Genomic DNA, 20,717 nt, shown 5'->3' on the forward strand with positions numbered 1-20,717 from the left:
CATTTTCTTAGTGAAAGTTAAAAGAGCTTGCTGTTAGACACAGTTGCATGTTCATATGCATACACATAGAAAATCAAACTGCACTTCATAGGAGGAGCAAAGCTCTCTGTGAAGCTCAAAAGCCTTTGGACTTTTCTCATTTCATATTGAGGAGGTCGTGCTTTCCCCCACCTCAAGGTCAGTGTTGTAAACATCAGTCCATCAAGATAAGAAACTTAAGTCAGACGATATTAATTACCTGTCCTTTCATGTCATCCCTGTCTCACATCTGGTTTCCTCTTTGTAACATTCATTTAAACCAATAAAAGCTGGGGGGGGGGGGGAGAGAATGAAAAACCACTTCAGCAGCTTTCTTCTTTTCCAGGCTGAAAATGGCACACGAGTGCTTCATTTGTGCATACACACACTCACTCACACATGGGCACACACATACACACATACGGTATATTTAGTAATCTTCAGTGCAAAACAGTTAGCTGGTATCCTGCAAACTAAAGTCTATCTTAAAATTGTGAGGTTAGCTCGCATCACACCAAGATACAGGCAGAAATTTATTCTATGTATTTTACTACTTTTCATATAAATTGTTGGTAGCAACTGGACTTTTCAGGTATATTGTAGATGTTTTTCCCAAAGCCTGATACTGGGGCTCTTAAATAGGTCAAATATTACTGCTTTAGTAATTCAACAGTATTAAGAGACCCCACTGTTCAGACAACTTCCTTTGCTTGTGTTTTATTTTTAGATATAATCTGTCACGAAGAACAAATGGCCATTCTTTTTTCCTCATATCACTACCTGTAATAAATGGTCATTTAGCTAAACCAAAAAAGCTTATTTTCATCTTTTTTTCAAGTGATATAGTCATTTTTGCTGCTGTTGAAATCAAGCCTTTACCACACTAGTTTTGGACAAGAATACTGCCAGTTCAAATTTTAATTTTTGTTGCTTCTAATAAACATCAAGGAAAATTAAGAATTTTAGGGTAATCCACAAGATAGATAAATCCTACTTCATGTTGCTTTTTAATGGAAGTTATTTGCAAATTTTCCAAAATTCTTTGACAATCTCAACCATTCTGAAGTATACTTTAAAGAGCAGGCAGGGGAAAAAAAAAAGCAAAAAACAAAAAAACATTTACTACACAGACAGGCTCTCAGTAGTGCGGCCAGACTATATTAGTTTCAGTTCATAATTTGAAGTGAAAAGCACAATATCTAATCTCTGTTCCTTAATCTATCCTGTCTATACATTTCTATTTGCTTTCTAAGTCTCAAAGTCTTATCTTCTGTAACTTGTTTCCTCTTATTTTTGCAACCACAAAGCTATTTTCACATATGTCATACAACTGAATCTAAGGGTCCATTATCTATAGCACATGTACTTGTAAATCTAATGCTGAAGAGCTGCATCTCTGCACTAGAGGAAAAAAGTATATACACAAGCTTTTATTTACTAAATGAAAGGATATGCAATTCCTCTGAACTCTTATCATTTTGGTGCCAAGGACAGACCAGATAAATACTGTAGTGAGATTTGTTTATTGATTAATTTAATTATAGTTATTATCTACAAAGAACACTATATGCTAGTAATTCCAAGTCAGATACACAGGCATGCAAACAATGTTAATTTCAGCATTGTTTCAATTCAGTTATTTTATGCATATCAATCTTCATGCTGTACTTAATTACATGCTCACTATTATGCTTTTCCCACAAGACTACTGCTTAATTTAGTGGACATTATTTTATTAAAACCTGGTTTACACTGTGGCTTTGTGTTTGACAAGCTTATTTCCTGTGTAATTCCTGAACTGCTATGTTTCTTTCAAGTGTTCATTAAGGAACAATTAAAAAAAACAAAACCCTTAGCCTTCACAGTACATTCCATATTACTGGGAAAATAGTGGTGTCCTTCGCACCTGCACCAGCTAATTAATCCCAGCAATAAAAGGTATCCTTTCATCCCTGTTAGTGCAATGATACAATATAGCATATGAGGTTATATCGGACATTAATTTGGAGCAACGCAGCCCACAGTAACTGAACATCAGCCACCCATACACAGTATTTACGTGAAAGAGTGCAATGTTATTAGCTCCAGAGCAGCTAGAGCAGATTTAACATGCTGTCTCATCCTAATAGGTTGTGGGGCCTGAGTTGTCCCGTTTAGAGCATGCACAGGTATCACTACACACATGGCAAACAGCACAGCAGACACGCTGTTTGATCCATGTCTGCCACAAATTTCTGATGCAGCCCTTAGCAAGATAGTGCTGCAGTTCTTTTCCTGTCAGTAAACCTGTGACAATAATATTTGTCTCCCTCTGGCACCTAAGAATGTGATGCAGAAATTAATCAGTTTGCAAAATATTTTGAACACAGAAGCATGTAAAAAACAGATCTAGGGTATTACATAAAGAAGTCAACTGCAATTACATCTGTGCAACCCTGATCTAGGCTAGTTAAGAGACTGAAATATTCAGGCCACAGTTCATGAATTTTCCAAAGATTCTGATTTAACACTGAGATAATTGTGAGCCAGAACCAAACCAACTGGCAGTCTGATTGCAGTGTATGGCTGCTCTTATCTCTTAGGACTTAATGTGATAATTAAGCTAACAGATCCTTAGGAAGTAACACCATAAAATACCAGTCATGCAGTTCTGAGCTTTTGCTTAGCTTCAAAGAGTCAGTACACAGCGAAAGCTAGATCTGATTATTTAGTTCTACAGCTCAGGTGGTAACAGATATTACAGCAATGGTACACCATCCCTAAACAATACTCCTAGGATTGCTCTACCATACACACGGTGCCTGCTGGTGCTTAACCACTTAAGAGCATGCAACAGTTTCCTTACGCTTATCTGACAGTATGCAAAAATTATGACTTAGAATTTAATTCTCTAATCATAAAAACTCATCACATAATCCTTACAGCCAAACGCATTGTACTTCAGCCAAAGATATTTCAAAATAGCATCCTTGCTTGTCACATCTGTCAGAATTTTAAAGGTCTGACTACACAGTCCACCAAGTTGTACACAAGTTGTAGCCTGAGGAAGCACTTCCAAAGTTCACTGCCTTTGGGTTTGCCAGAACAGTCCAAGTTTCCTACACACTGGTGTGCAAGAAAAACTAATTCCTGAAACCTTTTCTCCAGTGAGAAGTATGTGAGATATCCCGTTACACTACAATTTAAGTTCTCTCATTGATGCACTAAATGATATAACAACTTTGGATTATAATTATCAGGCTTTAAATCAATTATATATTTACAGCATAAAATGAAGATAGCACAATCTTACACAGGTCAGCAGCAGGTGTGCCTCTCCCATGGCAATGAACATTGATTTATGTGTTTGTTTTGTCTCTCTAAACCAGCATATATATCCATTTGAACAGTCTATGTACATCAGTAGATAAAACTTCCATTTTTAGTTTGACTAAATCCTGGCTTTGAATTACCTGATTTGACTTCAGCATATTTGTGGAGTAAGTATTTTGAGGATTATTCTGAGGAATTATTAGGGTAAAATCAAAAATTAAAATAAGCAAATTTAGGTTTTGGCATTTTTTTAAAAAAAGCAACAGAGGAATTCAGCTGATGTCAAGCCCCACTTTTACGAAAGAATAAGAAGGCATGAAAGTTAAAGCAATGGATTACATTTAAGGAATGTTTCTCTCCAGGACACTGCTCACACACGCTGGCTTTCTTGTGTTTATAATGAAAGATGCAGGTTAGCCCTTTATCTACAGCAAATCATCCAATGAAAAATTACTTTGCATCCATAACATGCCTTCAAATGTCTAGCTAGCAAATGTCAGAACTATTTGATCTAGTTTCATAAAATGAATTTTCAAGACTTTGAAAGATAGTTTACAGTTTGAAAAAGATTAAAAACTTCTGTCTTGATCTCAAATAATAGAAAAAGAATACTCACATGCTTGAGGGAAAAGGAGGTGCACTGCAATACAAACATATAAAACCAAACAAGTGGTCTAATGTTTTCCGGGTATGCTTTCTAGCACAAATTTAAGACAGACCTGGGCAACATAAATCCTGCTTAGTATCTCTTGCTTAGCAACACAAGATGTTTTATAACACATGGGATATTTAAAACAAAGAGCCATGCACCCAGATTGGCACAGAAACAAACAAGGAATAAAAACACTGTGTTTCCTCTTACAAAGAAACAGTATTATCAACTTGCTTATGTGATTAAAGTTCGTGAGCACCATTTAAAATTCATTTAGGCTGAGCTTTCAGCGTAGCTTCAGAACTTATGTAAAGAAACCTTCTGCAAAATCACTTACATTTATTCACCAACTAAAGCAGTTCTGTCTTAGTCCATTGCACGAAAATTGTTGCTGAAAGATGATTCTTGTATGAATTGTACCACAGTGCACACTCACTCACAATAGGCACTACTGCCTTTGAGAGCAGAAGTAGTAATAGGATGCCAGCAGTAGGAACTAGCACTAGCAACAAGCTTGGATGTGTAAGTATTCAGTGAAAGAAATAATGTAGAAATTTACTTTTATCTTTCAGATGAGTAGTTTCTACCTAGATAAGCTGACAAAGTATGTGCAGCTTTCAACCTTGCCAAATTATTGCATATCTACTACAAGCAGCAGTACAATTCCTGGCTTTCCAGTGCACTACCACCAGCAATTTACTCTGAGAAACAACTTCAAGCTTAATAACAAAAGGTGAAAATAGAGTAGAGAGAACCTGTAGCCACTCTTCTATATCTATTCTGCGTTTACCTAAAGAAATCATCTGGACCTACAACTACAAGGTGACTTATATAGCTAAGGACTTTAAACATGTACATCTTGTACCTATTGTGTATAGCAGGTACAGATAGGTACGCTGTCTGCACTAGCAAGACACTGGGATTTAACAGAGGATGAATTTAAAAAAGCATGTATCATACTGCTTGAATATTAAATGAAAAAATAGTTCCATAAGACACAATAGCCAAGAAGGAAAATGTTTCCATTTGAATTAGATGAGATTTATAAAATGAGCAGCCAAGGCCTGACACCTACATGATGCCACTTAATAGCTTTCCTACCTATGCTGGTTAAGCATGTAAAGACCTATTGATTCTCTAAGTAAATATAGAGAAATATCTGTATATATTTTCCAAGTAGCTACTGAAAGGACACCAGACTAATATTAGCACATTCATTAAGAAAAAGCTTAGTTATCAAAGTTATTATCATCCCAACAAAATTATGTTCAGACTGAAGGGCTATGTGAATTTATACCACACTTGACACAAACGTCTGTTTATTACTATACAGACTAAGAGATAACACTATATTTAGTAAATAGATCTATTCTAGTCTCATTGAAAAGCAGATATGGATAGCTGAAGACTCTATACACTTCCTATTGTTAACAATCTCTAAAATAAAGATATGCTGTAACAGCTTGGAAATTCCTAGAAATTTTTTCAATCCAGTAATTCCTGGAAGACACAAAGGTTCCTGGAAAGCACTTTAAAAATCCTCCAAGTTCACAAAAATATCCCACCTCACAGTAGAAAGCACGGACTTCCAAGAATTCCTAAAAAGCATGGAAAAATGCCTTGAAAGACTCTCAATCTAGGAATTCCCAGAAAGCCCTCAGGTTTCTAGAAATAACTCAGAAATTCCTAGAATACTTCTATATCCAGAAATTTCTAGCATGCACTGAAAATTCCTGTGAACTAGGAATTCCTATGTCATGTCACAGGACACAGGAAAAGAGCTCGGAACATTCTTGCAAGTGTCCATGTGGTAGAAAAGTACATGCCACAGAAAATGTACAAGAAACCTTGAGAGTCAGTATCCACCACTTCAAATAGGACAACCGATAGGGCTCCTTGGTTTGGTTACTTCTTGTGAAACTTGATGAGCTTCCATAAATAGCCACATTTGGGGAGCACAAGTTAATTGGAAAATGCTGTTTCTAATACTTTGCTTTCTATGCAAATCAGATTCTGTAATTAATTTGTCTGATTGAGACTATATTAAGAAAAAAACTTTTCATACCTGGAGTTTATATTGTTTTTGCAATGAAATGATGCAATTGTACAACCACAAAAAAATACACCTTCAAAGAAACACAAATTAATTAAAATACAAAACAAAAAGGTAACAGAAGCCACTTATGCATGTTTTTATGTGTGTGCGTGTTAAAGCGCTATAAAAGAAGTATAAGGTTCTAGTAGATACTGGTGCACAGTGTGCCCTGATACCATCAAGCTGTAAAGGGGTGGAACCCATTTATATTTCTGGAGTGACAGGAGGATCCCAAGAGTTGACTGTACTGGAGGCTGAAATCAGCCTGACTGGGAGGACATGGCAAAAGCTACCCCATTGTGGCTGGTCCAGAGGCTCCATGCATCCTCAGCATAGACTACCTCAGGAGAGGGTACTTCAAAGACCCAAAAGGATACCGATGGGCTTTTGGTATTGCTGCTTTGGAGACTGAGGAAATTGAGCAGCTGTCCACCTTGCCTGGTCTCTCAGAGGATCCTTCTGTTGTGGGGTTGCTGAAGGTCAAAGAACAAGTGCCAATCGCAACCACAACAGTGCACCAGCAGCAATATCAAACCAACCGAGACTCCCTGATTCCCATCAGTAAGCTGCTCCATAGACTGGAGAGCCAAGGAGTGATCAGCAGGACCCGCTCACCCTTTAATAGCCCCATATGGCCAATGTGAAAGTCTAACGGAGAGTGGAGACTAACAGTAGACTACTGTGGTCTGAACTAAGTCACACCACCATTGAGTGCTGCCATACCGGACATGATATAACTTCAGTATGAACTGGAGTCAAAGGCAGACAAGTGGTATGCCGTGACTTATATTGCCAAGGCATTTTTCTCACTTCCTTTGGTAGCAGAGTGCAGGACACAGTTCGCTTTTACTCGGAGGGGTGTCCAGTACACTTGGAACCAACTGCCCCGGGGGTGGAAGCAACCATCGGGTGACTGAAGTACAAATATAGGAAGACCAGGAGATTTTCCCTGATGCCAGACAGTCATGAGTGGCAGGATGTGCAGGATCGTATGGGCAAGTATCTAGGCCAGTGGGCTCTTCCAGTGTTTTGGAATTTCACCACTGAATAAGTGCAAAATCCAGAAAAACTAGTAAAACACTTAAATGAGGTGTGTTGTCATTCTGGTCATACCAGAGAGGGACAACCTACGGTAACGTGCTGGGGCTTGGCCTATGCTTACAGAGCCCTGTTCAACACCATCCAACACCTTCAGAGGGAAAAAGATGTCTCTGGATCCCATGGCAAAGCAACAGACAGCACAGCTACTCCAGCTCCAAGCGCAGCAGCTACACCAGCTGCAGTGACAGGTACAGCAGCTACCCAAACTTCGACCACAACAGACAGCGCAGCTAATCCAAGTACAGCAGCTACACCAGAGGACCAATTCGTGCCAATATCGGTTGCCCCCATATGCAAGGGAAAAAGCAAAAAAGAGGCAAGAAAGATGAAACAAGATGAAGAAACAATGTACTCACCATCAGGGACAGCATCTGACTAGGAGTTATTAGTATGTAAATCAGAGGAAGAAGAGATGAAGTCTCAAGCTCAGACCTCAATCAAGCTACAGAATACGTGAAAAGATTTTACCTGTCAACCAGGGGAGCACATCATCTCCTGGTTGCACCAGTGCTGGGACAATGGCACCACCAGTCATGAACTAGAAGGTAGGGAAGCCCAGCAGCTGGGATCACTTGCTAGGGAAGGGAGAACTGACAAAGTAATTGCAAGAGAGAAAAAGTCCCTCAGCCTTTGGAAGCAGCTCTTGGCAGCTGTGAAAGAAAGGTTTCCATACCAGGACAATGTTATGAGTCATTCAGCCAAGTGGACTACTCTAGAGAATAGTTTCCAGTGTCTGAGGGAATCAGCCATGGTAGAGATGATCTATCACATCAAGCCAAATAACAGGGATGTACCCATAAATCACTGCTCAGTTGGGCCGGGTATCGGTCAGCAGGTGGTGAGCAGTTGTATTCTTTTCCCTTGCTACTTCCCTTATCATCATGATTATTGGTGGTGGCAGTAGTGGGTTTGTGTTATACGTTAGTTACTGGACTGTTCTTATCTCAGCCCGTGGGAGTTACAGTCTTTCGATTCTCCTCCCCATCTCTCTGGGAGCTGGGGGGAACAAGAGAGGGAGTGAGAGAGAAACTGCATGGCTGACTGAGTTTAAACCACGACAGGATGTTTGTGTTTGTGTGTGTGTGTGTGTGTATGTGTGTGTATGTGTGTATGTATGTGTGTGTGTTTAAGCACAATAAATTAAATTTAATTGGCAAAATCCAACAAATAGACCGTCATAACTACACCCATAAATTTCTGTGTGTTCACCATATATAGCATACATAGAAAAGAAAGACACCATCTTCATCCCTATAACAGGGTACACCTTTAAAAGGTTTATTTTTTTAATTCTTTTTGAAGTAATATTTATTCTATGGATATTGTTAACATAATGTTGTGACTAGATCACCAGCATACACACAAAATTTAGGGTCCAGTTCCAAGCTTTACCCCACACTTTTTGTGTACTGGGGAAAGCAGTCAATGCCTATGTTTCAGTTTTGTTTTCAGAAGGATGCACTGTATTTCACTGCCAGCATAGCACTGGTCAGTTCATTCTTGAGCCCAGTCTCTCTTTTTCCCATCCAGGTCTGTGGGATGAGCCAAGCTTAATAGCGGTAACACAGGACAAGGACTTTTGCAACCACATCCATCTATTATTAACCCCTATTTTAAGGTGCACTGGTACTGTAATGTCAGCCATTAGAACCTAGATACAGAAAACACATGATGTGGAAAAAAATGTCTAAGCTAAACTGAAAAAATAGGTAGGTGTCATTCCCACTGCAAAGAAGCTACTTACCAACCCTAAATATTCTGTTAGGAGGGCCATTGAACAAAAAAGGAAAAGGAGCTGTTACAGTATGTTACATGGTGCAAATGAGAACACTGATAAGAGGGTACAGCAATGCTAATGACTGCCAATAATTAATATTTAGCATTTCTAAAGCCTTTTCATCTGTAGGCCTAAAAAGCTCTTCTTAAAAGCATGCAACTGTTACTCTCTCTATCTAATAGATGGAGGCAAAGAGTCTCTCCAATTTATTTGTATTAAAAAAGCGTACACTGATAGTGCCTAGGTACCTGCCAAGTACAAGTCCTGTTCTTCCAGGTTCTGTGCCAAGGCCTTGTAATAAAATAGCTGCTGCCTCTAACAGTTTACAGCTGAGATAGGCAGGACAATGAAAAGATAGGGAGGGAGGTTTAACATGAACATGGCATAAGCATACAGCCCTTTCGGTAAGTGGGTTTTTTTTTTGGGGGGGGGGAGTGGGAGAAAGAGGACAGGTGGATTGAAAGAGATGCTAGAAGAAACAAAAGCAAAAAGGGACACTGAAGGAAGAAAATGCCGGGCTAGATATTGTTTAAAAGAATTATAAGGAGAAATGTTGAATGTTTGCAAGATTAATAGAGGGCGGAAAAAAGCTGGTAAATCATAAGGCAGACTAAGTTCACCAAAACGGACAACTCTTTGCTGTTCTTACATGAACAGAAGCTCCATATTCGATGTCTCCTAGCCAAATCAATGCAACAATTTTGTTGGCTCATCTTTGCAGATACTTACCCCTAAAGCTGCAAGATAACAAATACCCTAGCAACTATATAAGAAGTCTAGCAGTGATGATGGCTAACTCCATTCAGTGTTCCAGGGAAATATTTCCTAAACTATGCATTCAGCTAAGGAAACTAATTTGCTAGAGCAATTAGGAAGTGAATTAGACTAGACATAGAGAAATATTTCCGTTTCTTTGTAATATGCATTTGTGTGCATGACTGCCCTCAAGTTCAGGGACCTTTTGATTCTCCACACTAGCGGATGTTGCACTAACCTGAAAGCTTAAGAAGGCCTACTCAACTGGAAGAGGACATTTTGATTAGACAAAGCCAATTTCTGAAGAGCTGTGGCAACAGACAAATGCCAGTTTGGAAAATGCACAAATATCCAGCATGCTAACAAAATTCCTAAAAGTTATTATTCACATTACAGCAGTTTTTAAGACACCCCATACCACTTGGCACTTTGCAGGTACATCTTATAAAAAGTCTTGCCTTATAGAGTGTCGTCTAAACAGATATGAAAAATAGGGAAGGATGAAAAATAGACATGCAGAGCAGCCCAGCAACTTGCCCAACTCACCTAAAAAGCTGATGGCCAAGAGACAGAAATAAAACCTTTAAAGTGATGCTATATTAGCTAGACAACTGGAAACAACTGAAGTAGAAAAGTTTAAGAAGCTAATGTTTGCTACTGAGAAATAAGTTTTAGACCATGCGATGTATTTCTGTCCAAACTGAGCCAACTTAAACTACAACTGCAATTGAGAAACTACAACTTAGTTGTGAGATGAAGTCGAAACACCTCTAGAAATCCAAACTGACACTAATGGTCAAATACTCTGTGTGTGACACAATACAGACTGCCTGAATACTACAGAAAAGCATGAGTGTTTTCACATAGTGGCACTGTCTACTAAAACAGAGGTGCAATGTATAGAACTATATCATCTACATAAAACTCTTCAACATAAATACAAAACGACAGCATAAACTATTGTATATGTTCCATGAAGACACACTTCCTTTTCCTCCTTTTTTGGACAACAGATACAAAATAAAACCCCCACACCATTCCTTCTAGTAAGATTGATGGTAAAATGGCATAGTCAGAAGATTACAGACAGGACAAACTTTTTTCTGAAAGTCTTTGAGGAAGTTGGACTGACTGGTCGTCTGACAGTGAATGTACATAGATAATGAGATTCTCATACTTACAGAGCCAGTATTTTGTTACTTTTGTGTTCAAAATTGTTGGAATCTGCTAAAATACTGTGTCTGATACTAACTTCTACAATACAGGCAGGTCACAGACAGTTCAGAGAGAGCTATTAATAAAATGATGACTCACAAGGAAATAGCTGTGGAACTCAAACTACCTGGGCTAACACGGAAGATATCAGCTTGTTGCATTCTGTGATGACCTAATGGGAAACAAATGTTTAACAGTAGGTAATTCAGCACAGTAGAAAAAGACATTTCAAAAAGAAAGGGTGGGATGTTAGAGCCAGTTAAGTTCAAATCAGAATTCTGTTACCAGAAGGGCAAGGACCTGCTGAAGCCACTATTAAGTAAAGCCCATTATCTAAGGTATGAGATATAACCTCCAAACCTACATATGTAGAAAAGAAGATACAGGTTTATCTAAAGTATAAGCTTCAACTCAGAGAAGAATCCATTCAGTAGGATTCTCTGGTTTATGAGTGCATGTTACACTGAAGACAGGAATATGTTCAAGCTTTACAAGCTTCCACAACAGTACAAAATCTTCTGTATTTGATGGTAAAACAGAAAAATAAATCATGCCTAGACTCTAATGTTGGCCCTTGCAGAGTAAATTATATCCCTAGCATCCCAGCATATATAACATGGTTTTACATTTCTCTACTTTGAGGCCAAATTTTCAAAGCCATGAGTGGGAGGTACATGCACAAATTCTGTTACTTGTTAACAGTGTTTCTACACATACCTTACATGATCTGCTTTGGAAATCTAGTATGTAATCTCCATTTGTGCAACATATCTGCTGTAGGTGCAGACATGACTGACATAAAACATTACTTCCAATCTCTTCAATTACACCAAGTAGTTTTTAATTTTCTTTTCCTGTATTAAGGTCTGTATAGTAGTTCTGCTTGTCAAGACATAAGGCCTTCTACATTCCATGCTCTGATTTCCAAGGCTGTGCATGCAGAAGGGGGCTGAGGACAGTGGAAAGAATCATTTTTCAATTATTTCACTCATACCAGAAACTACTGCATGATGATGCCTGCTTACCAACCAAAAAAAATCTATTTTATATCATACGTCATTATTCAAAGTACATAGCTTTTCAATCTAAAGGAGGCATCAGGAGTTAAAAATGAGAGAAGTTTTCTTCTCTTTCTACATAATGTACATACAAAGAGGAAAAAAATTGATTGAAAATTTGGGGAAACAAAAATAGCAAGCCTAGCAAAGCCACATAATTGGATTAATTCAATCACTATGATATTACAGGAACAGGCTTTCTGTTTTCAATGAATTGCAACAAGAAGCTGTGCTAGGGATCATTCCTCATGTTATAATGCTTAGCACAAAGTGGAAGCTTAACAGCTATTGTGATTTCACTTCAGATTTTTATGTTGAGAATCCAGCAAAAGTGAAGTTTCAGTTGTTGAGTCACTTTGCCATTTTCTTCTCTTCTGGAAAATGCATTTTTAGCTGTCATAGCTAGAGTCAGCTGCCTCAAGAGACACCCTTGAAAAAGTCACAGGTCATCCTACCAGTATATAAATGTTCCAAAATACAAATAGAATGTAATGATGTATTATTTAATAATAGCTGTCACATCTTTGGTTAGACAAATAGCTGTGCAAACTGAATATTCAAAACATGTCAAAGCTGGAGCTGTCTGAAAAATTTGTAGTGCAATACTTTAATTCCATTGCAAACTGATGGTTTTCCAAAACTCCACTGTTATGGAAATATCTTTAACAAAATTTTTATCAAGGAAGATTTTTCATTTCTTCCACAGAATTTCTGACAAAAATCTGTATCCCATGACTCCATCCCTGGCAGTGTTCAAGGCCAGGTTGGATGAAGCCTTGGGTGATATGGTTTAGTGTGAGGTGTCCCTGCCCATGGTGGGGGGTTGGAACTAGATGATCTTAAGGTCCTTTCCAACCCTAACTATTCTATGATTCTATGACTCTTTATGCTGGGTCATGCCAAGATTTTTTCCAGTCTATACCATTGAGAGGAGAATCTGACTCCATTTTTAGTAGAAGAACTGAAGGTTTATTGACATTCAACGGGTATTTATGGCCAGATTCCAGTCTAGTCCTCATAAAATTCAGATTTCAATCCGTAACCCAAGCTGTTCAAGCCTACAAGCAACTACATGCTTGCTCTGAGAGTAGAATGGTAGAAACATAGAATAGTTAGGATTGGAAAGGACCTCAAGATCATCTAGTTCCAACCCCCCTGCCATGGGCAGGGACACCTCACACTAAACCATATCACCCAAGGCTTCATCCAACCTGGTCTTGAACACTGCCAGGGATGGAGCATTCACTACCTCCCTGGGCAACCCATTCCAGTACCTCACCACCCTAACAGGAAAGAATTTCTTCCTTACATCCAGTCGAAACCTCTGCTGTTTAAGTTTCAACCCATTACCCCTTGTCCTATCACTACAGTCCATAATGAATAGTCCCTCCCCAGCATCCCTGTAGGCCCCCTTCAGATACTGGAAGTAACATGCAGAGTTCTGTGGATGACATGCCAAATAATGGTTATAAGAACAAAGGCTAAAAAAGCAATATAGTTACGGACTTAGATTTGGAAGTTCATAAGAAGAGAAATTTACCATGTTTGCGTTTATGAGTCAATCAAATAATCCAGGCTTTAACCATAAATAGACAATGACAACACCCAAAACTACTGCAGTGTTTTTCTCTTGAAATCTGTTAAACAATAAAGTCTCAAAACAACTTTGTTAAGAAATAAATTATTATTTCATTCATTTTACAGATTAATAAGGGCTTGGTACAGAAACAAACTGGGATATTTGTCAGGGCAAAATCTGGAGCATTAGGTACATATTTGAAAGAGACCTTCATCAGTGGTCTCTTTCAAATGAAGTACTTCTCACCATAAGTCCTATAATAAACTTGTAGGAAAAAAAAGCATATTCACATTAATATGTGAAGATATTTCACAACTTATTCATTTTATGGCTTAATCCTTAGAAGTAAACAATACACTTTAGGAAATAAATATAGTGCCATATGGATAGGGAGAGATAAAAGACTGTCAGGAATATTGCCAAGACTGGTGTTTCTCTACAGAGCATATAGTATGTACAGTGTTGCCAAAATAAAACGTGGACAAGTGAGTACAGAAAACCATCTGGGCAGACTGGAGCAAAACAAGAAAAAAATACACTATACTGAGCAAAGATAAAAGAGAGAAAAGAATGAACCCAATAATCACAACCTAATAAATTCTCTGTTATTAATTTTTATATCTGAAAATTAACATACAAAAGCTGCCTTAGAAATAAAAATTTTTGGTTCTCTATGTGCCATCATTTCTATAACGTGATCAACAAAAAAATATTTTTGCAAAACACCTTTTGTAAGCATTTGGTCAATGAGTCTTCCTTTCAAGCTTTTGACAATGCCAATAGTGTTCCCACACTTGAATTCAGTACAGGATCATTGTTAGTCTTGAAGGGTCACTATAGTTTTTTGTATCTATACATACTTCTCCTTGTTTATATGAAATCTCTTTGGTAGAATGGCTTAAAATTACTCAACTGAACAACCAAAACCAGCTAGGCTAAACAAAGACCATCATCAAAAAAAAAAAGACTGCTCCGGAGTCTGTACAATTATCAGCCATCAATTCGACAGGGCTGTAAGTACAAATGGGTGTACAGCTCATATGCTCATCACAACTCCTCAAGACATTCACCAGCTGTTACACAACAGGGATAAATCTCCATCCCCCTACAACTGAAATTACAGTTGTGTGGCTATTGACATCTAGTAGACATAAACTCACAGCTTTTTGCTATTATGCCACATATGGTTTGCCAATAATTACATTAAAAAGTTGAAACATGGATGCTTATAAATGAATTGTAGTTCACATTGAGATGTCCAAATAAGTAACAAGGAACTCAGTTAAGTACCTAGATGTTCCCATTTTCATCAGTAAAACACTTGACCATAGGAAGAAACATATGCAATGTTGTTTCTTGCAGTTCTTATCTTGAGGCATGTTCTTGTCAGTATATCAAAGTGCTTCTGTCTATTTTTTTTTTATTTCATATTGACGTCGCCTTTGTATTACAAAGAAAGAAACTACTCCCTTCCTCCTTCCTCTGCCCAGCCCCTCTCAAAACTAACAACATATGCCAGAGGTTCTGGAATAAAGCAAAAACTCAAATGCCACTTCATGGTCCAGAAAATACCATCAAACTGTTTCTTAATAACTCACTATAGATGATGGAATTAGACTGCACCATGTCTTTGTGCATGTCAGCATTTCCTATGCTTGCTCAGATATACAGATCATGCGATTCGGGGTGCTGAGGAAAAGGAAGTATCATTGCAGCTTATAGGTAAAACCATATTTGTCAAGGGCTGCAATGTCATACCTGCTTGTACAAATCACTTAGAGATAAAATCTCATCCCTTAAGTCTCTAAGTATGCAATGAATGCCTCCTTCAAAGTGCTGAGCACTGTCAGTTTGAATTGAAGATACATGGTACCTTCCATCACCTGCAGTAAGTTTACCTGCAATGCCAACTCAATTTGCAAATGGTTATTACTGTCTAAGAAACTACTGATTCCAGTTTCTTCTTAGGACATCTCTGCCAGCAGAATGAGACATACATGTCCTCTTCATCCCCTTTAGTAACTCAAGTTAATTTTAAGCACCAAGAAAGAGAATTTACCTAAGCTGATATACTTTACACTAAACCAGATGATGACCACACACATTCTGTTCCACCTGCAGGAATTCTAGCACAGAAGCCTCCAACAGAGAGACAGCTGGAGGGAAAGCATGGGGAGTGAAAGGGGAAGAGACAAAAATGACAGGAAAGTCTTCAACCTCTCCATCTAGAAGTAAGCATCTGGCTATGCCCTTAGGTTCTCAGGAAAAAAAAAAGAACAAAACAATTTTTCAGTCATTGCACAAGACAGAATGACTTAGCATTTAACAGCTCAAATGCTTACAAAAAGAGTGAGAAAATTACTCTAAATCTTTCTTAATACAGCTTACAAAAGATAAACATAATGAACCACTTAATTACATTCCTTATTCTTATTGATTTTGTGCTGAACTTGGAAAATCCTGCCTAAATCCTGCATCCACATAAAGAAAATAGGGGTCAGATTAATTAAACTCACTATTGTGGACAGTTACTCTTTCACAAATACTTGTTTAAAGGTTTTTTGGTTTTGATTTTGGGAGTTGGTTTTTTTTTTGGGGGGGGGGGTTAGCTCTACAAATAAAAAGCCTTGCTTATAATTTTCCATGAAATATCAGAATATCCTTGTCTTAAGAATCTGCTGGAGTTGAGCATTTGGGTTCTGAGCATTTCCAGCATTATCAGGTTAGAACAGAACAAACAGACAAAAGTCTGACATCAGCACTCTTCCCAGCAGGATACACTACATTTTCATTAGAATCTTTGAGCTTGAGATCAGACACAGGGAAAGATTAAAACAAATATGAATTTAATCAAGGGATTCTACTTTCCTGGTGTGGGAACAGGAACATGCTGACATAAATAGAGGACGAAGCACTAGGGCGTCTGAACCAAATCAAAGACAGCTTGCTTACCACTAACTGCTCAGATGATCCATATCATAACAACAAAAAGAAAAACAATTATTTATTCTTTTTGATGTTGCTGCTCAGAAGTAACTTCCTTTTTGAAGAGAGCAGGGTCAAAGCCAAGTTATTGTTTTTGCTTGAAACTTCGTCAGTGAGGGACTAAAAGTTATTAGGTATAACTTACTTCAGGGATTTATGTGGGAAAGTTAGAAATGTTCATAACAACATGAGGAAAAAAAAACTCTAATTGTAAAATGAACTGAAATTTCATTGTTATGAAAAATCAGACCATTGAAGAAAAAAAATATATCAGATAATGCATTGAAGCCTCCTAAAATAGATGGCACACAGCCAGCTCTCAGCCAGCACTAATGGCCAGAATGAAGCCTAGATACTATATAATGCTCAGAAGATTCTGTGGTTAGAGATAAGTATGCTCAGCATTTGCAAATGAGTGGGATATTTTTTCTAGAGTTGCAGATTAATATATGGTCAAAGGGTTTTTTTGATCTAATGATCACTGCAACTAATAAATCTAATCAGAAGGACAAAGCTAAATGAGATAGGCAAACTAACGTATCTGGAAGATGACAGATCTGGTGATTTGAAAGAGTGTTTTCTAATTTTTAAGATCCATTAAGACTCTATCCTCAATCTTATAAAAGACACAAAGACAAATCCTGCCCTGAAGAGTATGTATGTTAAATTTCTACCCAGGAACAAAAGAGTTCAGATTTGAACAACATACAGGCATCATCGTTCGTAATGTGCCTTTTAAGTATATATTACTGCCCTATTTTACAGATGAGGAAAGTGACATTAATGTTTCAAGTAGGAAAAGAATCCACAGAGTGCTTGGATATCAGATGGAGACACATTCATTTTGCCTTATAGCTGCAAAATTATGTGGCATTGATACTCAAGAAAAGAAACCCAAAACGTGAATTCCAACTAAATGGAACTGCAGGTTCTCAGAACTTCACATGCCATGTAACTTATTTTATTTGCAGCTGATGTCAGATATTTGGAGCTTAACATAACTTCTGACAGCTACAGTACTGCAGCCATCCCCCCACTCCTACATTTTATAAGGGGACAGAGCAGGTGCAGAACTATCATATGCTTACTTTATTGTGAAGGGAAATTGGAGTAATAATGTATTAGATTACAATCTCATTGCATTTACTAAGCTCAAAAGTCAACGATCAGGGGATTTCACACCAAAATGGAAACTCAGTTACAACCTGAATTAACATGGAACTTAGCCACAAACCCCATTGGGTACACTAACTCCAAATTCAGTAATGATCAAAAACACATCACAGCTTTTCTGTGTGGGCAAAACTGGAGTGGAGGCTACCAGCCCAACAGGAGCAATTGGTAGTGATGTATTGGAGCTGACATACTTCAAGAGTGAAAATGTTTCTCATTCTGTATAAGAATAAAAAGAAAATCTAAGTTCATTTCATTAAAGAGAAGCTGGAATCCATATGACACACAATACCCAGTGGCAAACTCAAACCAGCAAGCTCCATGGCAAGTACACACTTAAACAAAACACATCCTTGGGAGACCAGAATCTAGTGTTTCTCCTCTTCCTAATAAGTGCACTGATTCTTATACAGCATTTCCCAACTAATTAATTCATGAACCTATAAATATTAAACATAGCAATTTTACAACTCCAGAGCAAAACATCAAAAATGGTATCTAAGAAAACATTAAAGATTTTTGTTTGAGACAAAAAGATTTGACAAACAAAAGAAGCACAAAGCTGACAAGAATACTGTAGGGTCTTGGAGACAGACCTGTTGAGAGAAAGAAGGTGCCTCTGAGGCAGACTTCTAGAAAATGTTCCCATTAGTTTGGTTTCCATGAGGAGGCGCAAGACCACAAAATACAGAGAGATAACTGAAAACAAAACCTGAAGAAATTGCCTAAAATCATAATAAATAAGGTCAATTAATACCCTGAACATCAAGGGAATAGGGTGTCTACAGCCTTTGGGAGGAAACAGAGCCATAAATGAAGAGCAACCAAAACATGCAAGTAACAATAACTGGAATCTTTTTATCTGTAATAGGAAAGATGGTTGAAATTCAGTCAGTATACCTGTTTGATAAGGGCCAAGCCTAAGTATATCCTTGTGGTAACACTGCAACATGGGCCGTCTTTTTCTGTCAGAAAGTTGGAAAGGCAGGTGCAGAGGCATCTGCTATTCCAGTAAAGAATCCCCTTTCTTTTCCCTGCACCTGATTCCTCTCTTTTCTCCAGCAGGAGGGATACTGCACTGGTGATGAGGACATGACCCACAACACAGAGTAGCTAAACCAGAAAACAAATATCTGATGGGGAATATACTAGGGATAAAAAAGAAAGAAAAAAGAAAAAGAAAAAAGATCAGTATTGAACCCCAAGAAGCTACATGCCAGCAAAGCAGACCAGAACTGTTTTAGAAAATGCAGAGTTAAAAGAGACAGTGAAGAAGGGACAAGAACCATGCTGATGCAGCTGATGCAGTTCAGAGGTAAACCAAATGATTACTTTTACGAAGACATTTTCTAAAAATCAGTCTCATTTTCATTGTCTAAACATGGGCCTCATGAACACATCAACAGTGATTTTTGCAGTGAGACAAAGACTAGAAACCTGTCATACAATCCAGACAACCATACCAAGTCTGGCACTACTGACAATCCCTCAGTTGACCCACAGATGTAATTTAGGAAACTTAAACACATTATTTGGCCAAACTGTTAAAATCTTTCATTTTTTATATACCTAATGCCATTAAGAATGTTACAGACTGCAGCAGAGTTTGGAAATGTTTTTAATTAACATTTACATTGTATGAGGAAAATGCAGGTCCTTACAACAGCTGGGTTCAGCAGGTTCCATTTCACCTCCACAGAGAATGAGAGCAAATGAAAACACAAAACAGCAAACACCTAAATATCATGACCTGGTCAGCTATTAGATAGTGAAGACAGTCATATAGTGAATACTTACAATACTAACAGCATCTGAAAAAAAGATGCCTGGGAAGACTGTAATGGACATGATTAGCAAAAGCAGCAGTCCTTTTTTGTGTGATCCATAACAAGTGTTAATTCCAGTCACCTCAATAGTCACATATGACGTACCTGTGTGCACTTTGGAAGAGAGTGCACCAAAAAAATTTGAATCAAGACTGCCTGAAGTTGGTACACATGGTACAACCCAACACTATTGAGATGCTTACCCCAGTTCCAAAAGCTGTTTTAATTATGACTGAATTATGACTGAACCAACACACCTCACTGCTCAGTAAAGCTAATTCATTCAGACTTACATCACCCAGATGTGGCTGCAATTGCTCCTGGCTATACAACTAGCACAGCTGGTGCTCTCTTGGGGATTTCTGCATTGTGCTCCATTGTACACCATAGACTTTCCAGTAGCTTTTCCATGCTTCACCTCATGACTACAATTTAGACTGTAGATTACACAGCTTCAAAACACCACAGTCATTGATGACTCACAGAATTCAAATTCTGACATCTGCTCTTCAGCTGGTGTGCTCCTGAGCACAAATCAGCACTTCTGTAACAGCACGATCAGATGTTCTCATTTAGGGAACACAGGACCAAAAATCATCCTGGCACAAAATTTCACAATGCCATTTTTAACTCTAGCTTCCCTTGAGACATAGGATCTTGCCCGTGTTCTTCATTTAATTCCCAACACAGGAAACATATTCTTTTCCATCATTCCAGCAGAACTACAGAATACAAGATTCTGCTTTTCAATTCTCAGCTATGGCAGTATTCCCTGCAACACATTCAGTAAGAAGCATATCTCCATTATATGTGATGCACAACAGCAGAAAGCAAAGGAAGGGGTGAGAAAAATAAAGACTCTTGGGTTCCCTATCCCTTCCTTTTAAGAAGTATAATTAGTCACCATGCTGCAGGTCAGCCCTTAAATAAGGAACACAGCCCATATTAGAGCTAGCCCTAAATGACTTGCTGCATCTGTGTTGTGCAATCCTGTGCAAACATATTAGCTTAGATTCATATAGCTACCTTAGCAGGATCCTGCAACCTGAATACAAGATTGCAAATCCAGCTGTGCTTGGCAAGAGACCTCTGATGCCTTCTGTAGCATAGGTCACATGAATCCAGAATGCAAAATATTATACTTGCTTACACAGAGGGCTTAATGAAGGG

This window comes from Melopsittacus undulatus, chromosome Z, assembly GCF_012275295.1.
Source record: "Melopsittacus undulatus isolate bMelUnd1 chromosome Z, bMelUnd1.mat.Z, whole genome shotgun sequence".
In the NCBI taxonomy this organism is placed as follows: Eukaryota; Metazoa; Chordata; class Aves; order Psittaciformes; family Psittaculidae; genus Melopsittacus; species Melopsittacus undulatus.